This window comes from Chiloscyllium punctatum, chromosome 15 (assembly GCF_047496795.1).
Source record: "Chiloscyllium punctatum isolate Juve2018m chromosome 15, sChiPun1.3, whole genome shotgun sequence".
Lineage (NCBI taxonomy): Eukaryota > Metazoa > Chordata > Chondrichthyes > Orectolobiformes > Hemiscylliidae > Chiloscyllium > Chiloscyllium punctatum.
Genome location: NC_092753.1, coordinates 44,634,839 through 44,648,019, shown reverse-complemented (window position 1 = coordinate 44,648,019; position 13,181 = coordinate 44,634,839).

The following is a 13,181-nucleotide window of genomic DNA, read 5'->3' as shown; positions in this document are numbered from 1 at the left end:
AAGGAAGAAGATCAATAACTTTCGCCACTCTGATAATCAGTGCCACTGTCTTCTCTCTGCTACATCACATTCACTTCATCTCTGCCTTGACAGGCCTGATCAATACAGCTCATTGTCTACCACTATCATTATTAGAATCAACATTGTCCCTCACGTGCTTGTATCCACCAATCGCCCCTACCCGATTAACCCTGCATTAGCCTCTGCACTGCCTACTCATTCCTCAACATCTTTTTCCCATTTACACTAGCAGTAACAGCTGCGCCAGCCACTTACGTATCAGTCAATACTCCAGTTGTCTCATTTCAGGAGAAAAGAGCCCACAGTCGCATAGACAGCACAAAGGTAGGTTACCCAACATTTGGCTCTTCACCCTTTAAAAAAGGAAAGAATCTTAGACCTGGCTTGTGAGGACCACAGACACGCAGATAGTGATGATGCCAAAAGCTCCAAGTCCCACGGAGAGCTCAAGGGAAAAATTAAGAAGTATTGTCAATTGCTCTGCTACTACTGGGAATATATTCTTAACAAGTCCAAATGTCCACACGTCTTTCACGGTGCATTCCTGCTTTTGTCTCCTGCTGATACCAGTGCTACCGACATGGTTTCTGCAGTCAGAAGGATGGCTCCACAAAATATTCTCTCTTCCACCTCTGGGTAAGAACGGACAGATCTCTCAATGTATGTACCAGCAAGGTAGCTTCCGACCTTCCAGGATTTGGATTGCACACAACAGGGTTAATGCTGAAAGTTCACACACAGTATTTAGTGTTCACGTTATTCTTGCACCTGCGTCATGTAGACGTGCGTTTATTGCTGTGCTATTTGAAAGGAATCACATTATACAAAAGTGGAAACTCCTTGAAATAATACTTAATCCACGCATAACAAGGGTGGCAACAGTAATTTTCATCTCAGTTGTGCGCTTGTAATTGGCATCATAATGAAGGAAGTAGAGGTCGCATTTAACAAAGTCAGCATATAGTGTGCCTCTCAGTCTAGGTAACCACCAGATCTCGTTTTCATTTCTTGTTAGCCCACCCAGTCAAAACTACTTGCCTTGATCTTCTACGCATTCACACCCAAATCATGTACTTGTCTGTTCAAGTCCACACTTTACCCCGAACTCCACAGTTAGATCGAATCATCATGCCACACACTGTAATACATTGTCGACCCCTCCCCTCACAATCAAGCCAGAGTGGTGCTGAAGATTAATGATCTCCAGCCCCGCAGTATCACCTCATTCTCCATTGTTTCCACCCTCTCCACACTACATGCTAAGTTTACCCCGCTTCACAATTGTTTACAACTTTTACAATTGACTGGAGGGTGTTGCCTCCAATCCCCTGAATTGGATTACTCAGTTTCCCATCTGATAAACTCCCTCTTGACCTTTAGTGGATAGATCCCCAGGACTGACCTTGGTCCACACTCACACCCTTCGACAGACAGACTTGGAAAGACAGCCCCAGACTGACCTGACACTTCACTGATTTTACTCCCAGCTCCCTGGCTGACTTTTCATGATTCCCTTGATTGGTTCTGTTGAAACTACAGTGCTACCCACACTATTGAGATATAGACCCTTACTCCTGACTTCCTCAAGCAGCCAACTAACTGTGCCCAGGCTCATGGCCTGATTTTTAAGACTGTCCTTACTATGCCAGGATCCCCTGACTGAAAGGCATTTCCTTTGACTTGATGGAGGACTACACCCCTTAGATATGGCCATTTGGTTAGGTATTTGCTGAATAGGCTGTTGACACACTGTGCAGTTGACGTGTGGTGCTTCCAAATTAATCTCTGAAGTGCCGAACCCTTCTACAAATGGATCAGAGATGGGCCAGGTGAGTTTACGGAGGCTGGTAAATGTCTAATGCCAACATCCAGGGATGGGGGAAAATAATAAATGCTGAAGATCACAGCTGGTCAGGCAGCATCTATGGAAAGCAAGCGAATGGTTCAATTCTAGATGACTCAGAGCTGAAGTGAAGTGTGGAGGGGGCAGCTTTTATGCTACAGTTGGAGGAAGTGGTGGGGTGCAGTGTGCTGGGAAGAAAGGATGTTGGTAGTTGAGATTAAGTGATTGGAATGTGAGAATGGTCAAACAATAGTGTGTCTAACTGCCAGATTGGAAAGAACAGACAGTCCCACTGGGGTGGGGAAGGTAAGAGAGAACATGGTGATAGAGAATGTAACAAATAAGGCTAAAAGAAAGGGAAGGAATGGGAGTTGGTTCACAATTTTAAAAGGTGTTGAACATAAATCTAAAAAGCTGTAAAGTACCGAGACTGAAGTGGAGATGTTGTCCCTCCAGTTTGCATGTGATTCACTGGAACATTGCAGCATGCTCAGGACATACATGAGGGCATGTGAGCAGGATGCTGTTTGAAAATGACCAGCTACAGGAAGTTCAGGGTCACTTGCGCACAGATCAGAATAACCTGCAAAGTAATTACCCAGTCTGTGTTTTGTTTTTCCAATGCAGAGTAGGCCACATTGAGTGCAGCAAACATAATACACAAGATTGGAGGAGGTACAGATAAAATGCTGCTTCACCTAGAAAGACTGTTTAGGCTCTTGAATGATGAGCAGGGAGAAGATAAAGGGGTAGGTGTTGCACCTTCTGGGGTTACATGGGAAAGTGCCATGGGAAGGGGAGGTGGTGGTCGAAGGATGGATTGGGGTGTCCCAGAGGGAATGATCCCTGTGACAGGAGGAGTGAGGGGAAGATTTGTTTAGTGTTGGCATTCTTCTGGAATTGTCAGAAATGGCAGAGGATGATCCTTCAAATGTGGAGGCTGGTGGGATGAAAGGTGAGGACAAGGGGGAACCGATTACACTGAGTGATGGGAAGGGGCAAAGGCGGAAGCACGGGTAATAGGTTGAATGTCAACTACAGCGGGTGAGAAACCACTGTTATAGAGAAAGCAATCTGTGTCAGCAACACTGTTTTGGAATGTGGCCTCATCTGAACAGATGCAATGTAGGCCAAGGCACTGGAAGAATGGGATGGAATCCTTACAGGATGTGGGGTGTAAAGAAATGTAGTGAAGGTAACTATCGGAGTCAGTGGCCTTGTAGTGGATGGCAGTGTTCAGCTTATTCCCCGAAATGAAGATGGAGGTCAAGGAAAGGAAGGGAAGTGTCAGAAATATATGACATGAAAGTCATAAAAGGAGTGGAAATTGGATACAAAAATGAACCATTTTTTCAAAAGGTCCTGGTGGGAGCATGAAGTAGCTGGAGTTGTGTTTTGCTGCCCGTGGTACTTGCCCTGAGATGTTGGGAACTGCAGCCCAAGATGGAGGGCTGATGGGGTAAGTTAGGAGCAGGAGTCACCCAGACACTCACTCTGACTTCTGTTTCAGGAACTGTCACCACTTAGTTTCTATCCTACTCGTGGAATGATGGAAACTGGTGAATAATGAAGTGAGTTTAATTAATAGTATGTTATTTCATAAAAATAGACATCTCATTGTTAACTCATGAGCTTCTCAACACATCCTTCAACGCATGATGAGAGAATGGTAGATTTTGCTGTACATGTCATCTTCTTACTACCAAACTCACTGTAGTTTCAAGCTTTCTAATCAATACCTAGGGAATATTCCACCCATTGTTTCACTGTCAAACAAGACAACACAATATTTAGCCACAGTAAATGTGGATCCAACTGCTGCACAATTGAAATCTGACCGACACCAACAACAGCAAAACATAGGCTCACACAAATCCTGCATGGAATCAGTTTATCTAAAGTGATCTAATTTTATTTGCACAGCTTTAGTTAAAATGTGAGCAGTACTGGAAAGGCTGGCATTTGTTGTCCATCTCTCATTGTCCTCCAAGTCGGTGATGAGTTACCTTACTGAATTGCTGCAGCCCATGTAGTGTTAGGAAGGGACTAAGACTTTGACCTCGCGATAATGAAGTCATTCAGTTTCAAGTCAGGATTTCATGTGGCATGAAATCGTGGATCCAGGCATCTGCTGGCATTGTACTTCCAGATGAAGTCATGGATTTTGGAAGGTGCTGTCAAAAGGAGCATTGGTGAATTGTTATAATGCTTCTGATATACACTGATTCTACTGTGTACTGATGGTGAAACAGTCAAATGTTGGAAATTCATGGACAGCGTACCAATCAAGTGGGCTATTTTAACAGAAATAGAGAGTGCTAGAGAAGCTCAGCAGGTCTAATAACTGGATTGCTTTGTCCTGAATGATACCAAGCTTTGAGTGTTATTGGATCTGCTTTTATCCATACAAGTGGGGTGTATTCCATCATATTCCTTGCCTGGATTTTGACAGCAGTCAACAGGCTTCGGGGAGGAGAGTTATTTACTGCAGAATTCCTGAGGCTCTGATCTGCTTTTCCAGCTGCAGCATTTGTTAGGCTGGTCCAATTCGATTTCATTAGGAATTGCAACAATGTTGGTCGTGGGAGATCCAACAATAATAATAATGCAATTGAGTTTCACTGGGAGTTAGTTAAGTTCTCTTTAGTTGAAAAGCCAAACTTCTAAATATTGAAGTTAATGGACTTGAAATGTGTAATATTACACTGAACGAAACAAATAGCTTTCTAATCTCCAGTAATGAAAGGAGAAATCAGTAAGTAAGTACGTTCACAATAAATTAAAGTTAGTCAGTCAGTTAAGGTATGAATAATGAACAAATGTCAAAACTCAGTGTTGATTTTGAAAATGATAATATTTGGAGCACACAAAGAAAATGGCATAGAGTTTGGAGTTGTGATGGTGAAACTATCAGTATTCATGAGTCGTGACTCCTCTGAAAGTGATACATTTACAAGGCTACGTATACCCCAAGTTAAAATGCAGAAATCCAAAATTTGCTGTCAATGATTCTACATCTAGTCACAGATTATACTGTTCATGTGTTCCCTCACCCCAGAGGGATATCAATAAATTAATGACCTTATAGAACTTGGGCGGCACAGTGGTTAGCATTGCTGCCTCACAGTGCCAGAAACCCGGGTTCAATTCCTGCCTCAGGCGACTGATTGTACAAACTCCACACATTCTCCCAGTGTCTGCATGGGTTTCCTCCAGGTTCTCCGGTTTCCTCCCACAGTCCAAAAAATGTGCAGCTTAGGTGAATTGGCCTTGCTAAATTGCCCGTAGTGTTAGGTGAAGGGGTAAATGGAGGGGAATGGGTCTGGGTGGGTTGTGCTTTGGTGGGTCGGTGTGGACTTGTTGGGCCGAAGGGCCTGTTTCCACACTGTAAATAATCTAAATCTAACTTGACTGGGAATGTTATTAGATTTGCTTCAACAATTTTTGGAAAAGTTTCACTTTGTTGAAAGAGATATACATTGAGTTTTTAAACTGGCGTACAAATTTAATAATTACTTTTTTAAAAAGTCCAGCTTTGAAAACATAAAATCTGCAGGATGTCAAATTTCACACTGATAGTTCAGCTTCTACTTTAATCCTGTGTTCATATCCCAAACATTCCATTAAACTATGAATAAAATAAGTGTAAAACTTCACTTCGTGCTTTACTGTCTTTTAGTGTAATTCAATAAGACTGGCTGTTCGGCATGGTTGATGGTATCAGTATTGCTGCACGTCTTAAAATCCCCTTGATTTGACACCAGATTTCAAGTGGGAAAAGAAAATTTGATACCAATGATCAGTGAACCTTTGTAGTTAGTCGAGAGTGTGGTGCTGGAAAAGCACAGCAGGTCAGGCAGCATCAAAGGAGCAGGAGAATCGATGTTTCAGGCATAAGCCCTTCATCAGGATGAAGGGCTTTTGCCCGAAACGTTGATTCTCCTGCTCCTCGGATGCTCCTGACCTGCTGCGCTTTTCCAGCACCACACTCTCGACTCTGATCTTCAGCACTTGCAGTTCTCACTTTCTCCAACATTTGGAGTTAGCTTTGTTCAAAGTCAGCAGCGAGTTCTGTTGCTTCACACCTGACCAGAAAATCTAGGCCTTTGTACTGATTAACATTGGAATTTTTAGCCAGTGTTTCTCGGATCAATTTTATAATGCCAATTTTTTCTTCTGTGGGCATAATCATTTCAATTGTTCAACAATTGGTCAACATATCTATTTTCATTTAACTGTAACTGGAGATTATTTTGTATTTGACATGTACAGAATTTGTGTATTTGCCTTACTGCCAATGATCTCTACCTTTATGTTAATCGCCTCATAATAAATAGCAACAGGATTAGACTGTTCAACCCATCAAGCTTACTCCACTACTCAATAGGATCATGTTTGACTAAACATTTCCAACATCCACCCTCCTGTGGTTTTTCCATAATCCTTGGTTCCCCAATTGATCATGAACATATGTATTTCAGTCTGAAACATACACAAGCAAAACAAGTATGTCGTTCTAGAAAATGTAGGGGGGGGGGGTGGATTCTCAGGGGAATGTAGCATGAACAGCCAAGTTTCTGGTATTGAGACCGGCTCTAAGGTAATGAGAGGTACCTCGGGTTCCAAGAGATCAATTGTGTTCGGGGACTCTCTAGTCCGAGGCACAGACTGACGTTTCTGTGACCAGCAGCAAAAAATCAGAATGGTGTGTTGCCTCCCTGGTGCCAGGATCAAGGATGTCTCAGAGAGGGTGCAGAATGTTCTCATGGGGAAAGGGGCCAGCAGGAGATTATTGTACACATTGGAACTAATGACATAGGAAGGGAAAAGGTTCGAGATTCTCCCTTCAGAATCTCAGAGATAGGCACAAATTTAAAAAGGAGATCCTCGAGAGTAGTAATATCTGGATTACTCTTGATGCTATGAGCTAGTGAGTGTACAAATAGGACAATTGAGCAGATGAATGCATGGCTGAGGAGCTGGTGTATTGGACAATGATACACATTTTTGAATCATTGGAATCTTTTGTGGGGTAGAAGTGACCTGTATAACAAGGACGGATTGCACTTGAATTGGAATGGGACTAATATACTGGCAGGGAGATTGACGAGAGCTGCTCGGGAGGATTTAAACGAATAAGGTTGGGGTGGGACCCAGGGAGCTAGTGAGGAAAAGATCGATCTAAGACTGGTACAGTTGAGAAAAGAAGCAAGTCAAACAGTCAGGGCAGGCAGGGACAAAGTAGAGAACAAGATAGGACTGATACATTGAAATAAATGCAGTTTAATTTAAGAGGCCTAACAGGGAAGGCAGATGATATCAGGGCATGGTTAAGAATATGGGACTGGGATATCATAGCAATTACAGAAACATGGCTCAGGGATGGACAGGACAAGCAGCATAATGTTCCAGGATACAAATGCTACAGGAAGGACAGAAAGGGAGGAGACAGAGGAGGGGGAGTGGCGTTTTTGATAAGGGATAGCATTACAGCTGTGCTGAGGGAGGATATTCCCAGAAATACATCCAGGGAAGTTATTTGGGTAAAACTGAGAAATAAGAAAGGGATGATCACCTTATTGAGATTGTATTATAGACCCCCCAATAGTCAGAGGGAAATTGAGAAACAAACTTGTAAGGAGATCTCAGCTATCTGTAAGAATACTAGGGTAGTTATGGTAGATGATTTTAACTTTCCAAATGTAGACTGGGACTGCCACAGTGTTAAGGGTTTCAATGGAGTGTGCACAAGAATATTTTCTCATTCAATATGTGGATGTACCTCCGAGAGAACGTGCAAAACTTGACCAGCTCTTGGGAAATAAGGCAGGGCAGGTGACTGAGGTGTCAGTGGGGGAGCACTTTGGGGCCAACGAGCACAATTCTGTTAGTTTTAAAACAGTGATGGAAAAGGATAGACCAGATCTAAAAGTTTACGTTCTAAATTGGAGGAAGGCTAATTTTGACGGTATTAGGCAAGAACTTTAAAAAGCTGACTCGGGGCAGATGTTCGCAGGTAAAGGGACGGCTGGAAAATGGGAAGCCTTCAGAAATGACATAACAATAGTCCAGAGACAGTATATTCCTATTAGGGATAAAGGAAAGGCCGGTAGGTATAGTGAATGCAAGGTTCGATCTCATGGAATACAGGGAGAACAAGCCATTTGGATACAGAACTGGCTCAAAGGTAGAAGACAGAGGATGGTGGTGGAGGGTTGTTTTTCAGACTGGAGGCCTGTGGCCAGTGCAGTGCAACAAGGATCAATACTGGGTCCACTACTCTTCATCATTTATATACATGATTTGGATGCGAGCATAAGAGGTACAGTTAGTAAGTTTGCAGATGACATCAAAATTGGAGGTGTAGTGGACAGCAAAGAAGGTTACCTCAGATTATAACGGGATCTTGATCAGATGGGACAATGGGCTGAGAAGTGGCAGATGGAGTATAATTTAGATAAATGCAAGGTGCTACATTTTGGGAAAGCAAATCTTAGCAGGACTTATGCAATTAATGGTCAGGTCCTCAGGAGTGTTGCTGAACAAAGAGACCTTGGAGTGCAGGTTCATAGCTCCCTGAAAGTTGTTTCGCAGGTAGATAGGATAGTGAAGGTGCTGTTTGGTATACTTTCCTTTGTTGGTCAGAGTACTGAGTACAGGAGTTGGGAGGTCATGTTGCAGCTGTACAGGATATTGGTTAGGCCACTTTTGGAATATTGCATGCAGTTCTGGTCTCTTCCTATTGGAGAGATGTTGCGAAGCTTGTGGTGTTCAGAAGGTTTTACAAGGATATTGCCAGAGTTGAATGGTTTGAGCTCTCGGGAGAGGTTGAATCGGCTGGGGCGGTTTTCTCTGGAATGTCGGAGGCTGAGGGGTGACCGTATAGAGGTTTATAAAATCTCTATGAGGGACATGGATAGAATAAATAGACAAAGTCTTTTCCCTGGGGTGGGGGAGTCCAGAACTAGAGGGCATAGGTTTAGGGTGAGAGGAGAAAGATATAAAAGAGACCTAAGGGATAACTTTTTCATACAGAGGGTAGTACATGCATGGATGAGCTGCCAGAGGAAATGGTGGAGGCTAGTACAATTGCAACTTTTAAAAGGCATCTGGATGGGTATCTGATTAGGAAGGATTGGGAGGGATTGGGGCCAGGTGCTAGCAGGTGAGACTAGATTGGGTTGGGATATCTAGTCACAATCCTCCAGAGAAAAAAAAATTCCACCTCACTGAAACTTAAATTGACACCCCTAATTCTGAGATTACACTATGTGGTCCTCGAGTCTCCCATCGGGAAGAAACATCTCTCAGCACTTAACATTCTTGAGGAGCTTAACAGGTTATGTGCATCAATGAGATCACCTCTCATTCTTCTCAGCTCTTGTGAGTACACTCCCAACCTGATTAGATTCAGAGCAGAGATCAAGTTTGGAAAAAAAGATGACTTATTCTCATGTCATTCTCCCCTTCCCTAGCTCTCTCACGCATACATACAGAGATTGGATACAGATAACGATTTAAATCACAGAATTATAATTACGTCAATTGTATTCATTAAACTGCGAGTTATCAAGACATATTTTAAAGCAAAAGATGTTATAAATTGCTACCGAAATGAAGTGGATTCATAGCTGATTTTGCATATGTGGATTGGAGTTTTAGGCAAAAATCCAAGGGGAAGACAAATATTACTTCTGGTTAGAACAATTCTGGACTCAAATTTGCATCAAGATCAATATTTGCTCCGAAAAAAATCAATCATTTTATTTTTAGTTGCCCATGATATGTAGTTCTTTATGATTAGTTTTTTTTCAAAAATGCATTTCCAATTACTTTATAGTTCACTTGCACTAGAAAATTTGCACAATTGAAAATCATTCAGGAACTACATGCTGTTGAACCAGCTAAGCAGTCACTTTATGGTTATAGCTGTGAAGTGAGCAATTGCTGAGACAATGGATCAATAATAGAAACCATGATTCATAAAGACCTTAAACAATGTAAATAGTAAAGCTAACTACTTATTACGGCAGAGGAATCACCCTTAAGCAGTGTATTCAAGCAGAAATAGAGGTGGTCACTCTTGCCACAAAGTCATACTTCCAGAGATGCTGTATAAATATCCAGGAGGTTGTTACAAATAAAGAGAAGGAAAAAGTCAAGAAAAGCTAGGATGGGAGACAAAAATGTTTCTATTTTTAGAATATCCCTGTTTTGGTGACACAGTGGTGAGCATTGTTGCCTCTCAATGCCAAGGACCTCAGTTCGAATCCAGCCTTGGGTGTCTATCTGTGTGGAGTTTTTATGTTCTTCCTGAGTCAGCATGGGCTTCTGGCGGGTGCTCCCATTTCCTCCCACAGTCCAAAGCTGTGCAGGTTAGCTGCTAAAATTACCCCGAAGCGTCCAGGGTAGACTAGGTTAAATAACGGTGGTAAAATGTGTGATTACTGAGTTAGGATGGGTTTTGGGACATGCTCTTTGGAGGGTTGGTACAGACGTGATAGGCCGGATGGCCTCTGTCGGGATTCTATAACATCCTTAACTTAAACAACAGGAGTTTGAATAAAACAAAGCTTCAGAAGTAGTGCAGCGGGCTCATATGCACCATGAGGTAAAATTCAGGTGTGGTTAAAAAAAAATGACCAATTATTCAAACTTGCAGCTGAGAAATTCAATGAACTTGGCTTTGCCTCCAAATATCGACATAGTATTATGAAAAGTGCAGCCTTATAAACAAAACATGTTCACCAAAAAAACATATTTTCCCTTCATTAGAAGAGTTTTTAATTTTGTTACTGTTAAGAATGTAAGGCTTCAAGATTTCAGTCAACTGAACTGCTCCTTCTCTTCAACAACATGATTAATGGGGCTGAATAACTGAGAAGCAAAATGCATGCTTTGAAAAGAGGGAACAGACTCCAGGTGCAGTTATTCTGGAAGCACAAGACAAGAGCAGGGTTTGCTGGTGTGTCTGAAACCCAGAGTAGGAATCAGATTTAAATTCATATTTTTCTAGAGATGAAACCTCTATTTACATGGAGTTGGTTATAAATCCAATTAATACAAATAACAGCATGATTGAAGGACAGCATCTTACCACAATTGCCATCCTTATGGGATGACTGAAGGGCACCACCCAACTGGTCCAGGTATTAGACCCAGTTTTCACTGAGCCTTTGGTGCTTTATCAATCACAGGTCTAAGGGCAATACCACTTCCCCTGAAGTTGAATTTCTGCAGAAAGTAGAAGGGCTTAATCAAAGCCATTGCCTATCTTAATATTCCACACAGGACCACTGGCAAGTCCCATTCTGCCATCCTACCCACTTCTGCTCTGGTGAATACTTTAGATGGCCAGAACAAAGGCAGCACAACAGCATTCATTACATCACTGCTATTTTATCTCGCTTTCTACCTGTTGCCAGGAAAATCTGATTCTGTTTATTCCATTTAATAATGTCCACCAATTTATGCAATTCTTCCAGTAATGTGCTAAACCACAAAATGTTTCAAGTATTATCTCCACAACCACAACATGTGCTTTTTAAAATTAATTTTACAGATATGACATAGTCACACAAACAAGCTAATGTATCACTGGGCAGAGATTCAAACAGTTTGCAACAGTGCAATGATATTTGCATAGAGAGACAGGTAGGCAACAGGAAAACTCTTATTCCAAAGAAAATCTTGCCAGTTGGATACCTTAACTTGTGAACAGTTCTCCAGTCATTATCAAGTGGTTGCCTTCAACTTTGACCTGGTTAAACCAGAAGTCCCCGAAACCTATATAACCCCTTCAGATGAATACAGACCACCTTTTGGCTCATAGATGAGATGGCAGTATTGGTTAAAAGGAGGAAGCAGGATAGCTGAAACATTTGCACATCTTCAGCAGACTTCAAGAGGTCATCAAACTTGTTCCTTCCTAAAGGACACCACACCAAATGCAAACAAAATAATTCAGTAAACAAAATGCCAATAAAGAAAATTCTGCCTGAAATATGTTGGCACAGACTGGTGCCATGGATGGTTTAACTGCAAAATATAAATAATAATTAACTGGTAAAGTCATAAACAATCATTAATATTCTGCAGATTCATGCAATTATTTTAGGGGCAAGGTCAAGCTTTTATCATATTTTCTTTGAAGCATGACCTGTGACTATGTGTCCTCATAAATGAATTAAGCAGTGTGTAGTCCATAATCGTGAAAATTGCAAGAGGCACTTAAAAGAAATCAAAGGAAATTTAGTTAGCTTCTGTGGCAACAATTGATATAATCCAGCTGAGAAGCTTTTCCAAATATAAATTCAGTAGCAGAAGTGCTGGCAAGTTGAGTACTAGAAGGTCTACCCTGATTAACTTTAGATCACAGGAGAATTCTCAAAAGGGGGCAATGGGTTGCGTTACTCATTTAGAACTTCACAGAAAATTATCAAGGTGTCTGATTTGCGTGAGTTAAGTTCAGGATGTGGATGAGTGGGTATAATTGCAACATTTTAAAAGGCATCTGGACGGGTATAGGAATAAGAAAGATTTACAGGAATATGGGCCAAATGCTGGCAAATGGGATTAGGTCTGATTGGGATATCTGGTCGCCATGGATGAGTTGGACCAAAAGGGTCTGTTTCCATGCTGTATAACTTTATGACTCTTATCTAGCTAAGAGTTTAAACCGTAGCTCTACAAATCATGAAGGAAAGTGGATCTGCAGGGTACATTAACTGTATATCCATTTCATCAGCTCCAATGTGACAGGGGAGGTGGTAAAATTCTAAAATGCAGAGCTCGAACTTCCATGAACATACATTAGAAATGTTGTAGTTTAATGAATAAGTTTATTTCAGTTACAACTAACTTAAAATACATTCTACTGTCAAAAAGGAACGAGAAATTTGGCTCCTAGCTGAAATTATTTACTTAAGTTTACTTTACTTCTGAATTTCTACTAAAAAGATTTAAAAACATCAAGTTCTGTGACTTTCATTTCCACCAATTGTGTTTTTTTTAATCTTTGGCAGTCAGTTAACTTATGAGATGGATGTTTTGTGGCGTGCATGCACAGGACAACTTACCATTCAGAAAATACATTCAGCAGCCTATAATCACTGACGATTAAATTCACATATTAACTATTATTTGGTCTGCACAACAGGTCACAAATGAAAAGGTCTGCTAACAAATGATAAAACAAAACCACAAGAACAGGAAATAAAATCACAAATACATACCTGATATTATTTTTAAAATGCGTTATTTCACAATTGTCTTTTTTTCTTTTCATGTACAGTATTGGGCATTGTATTTTGTTCCC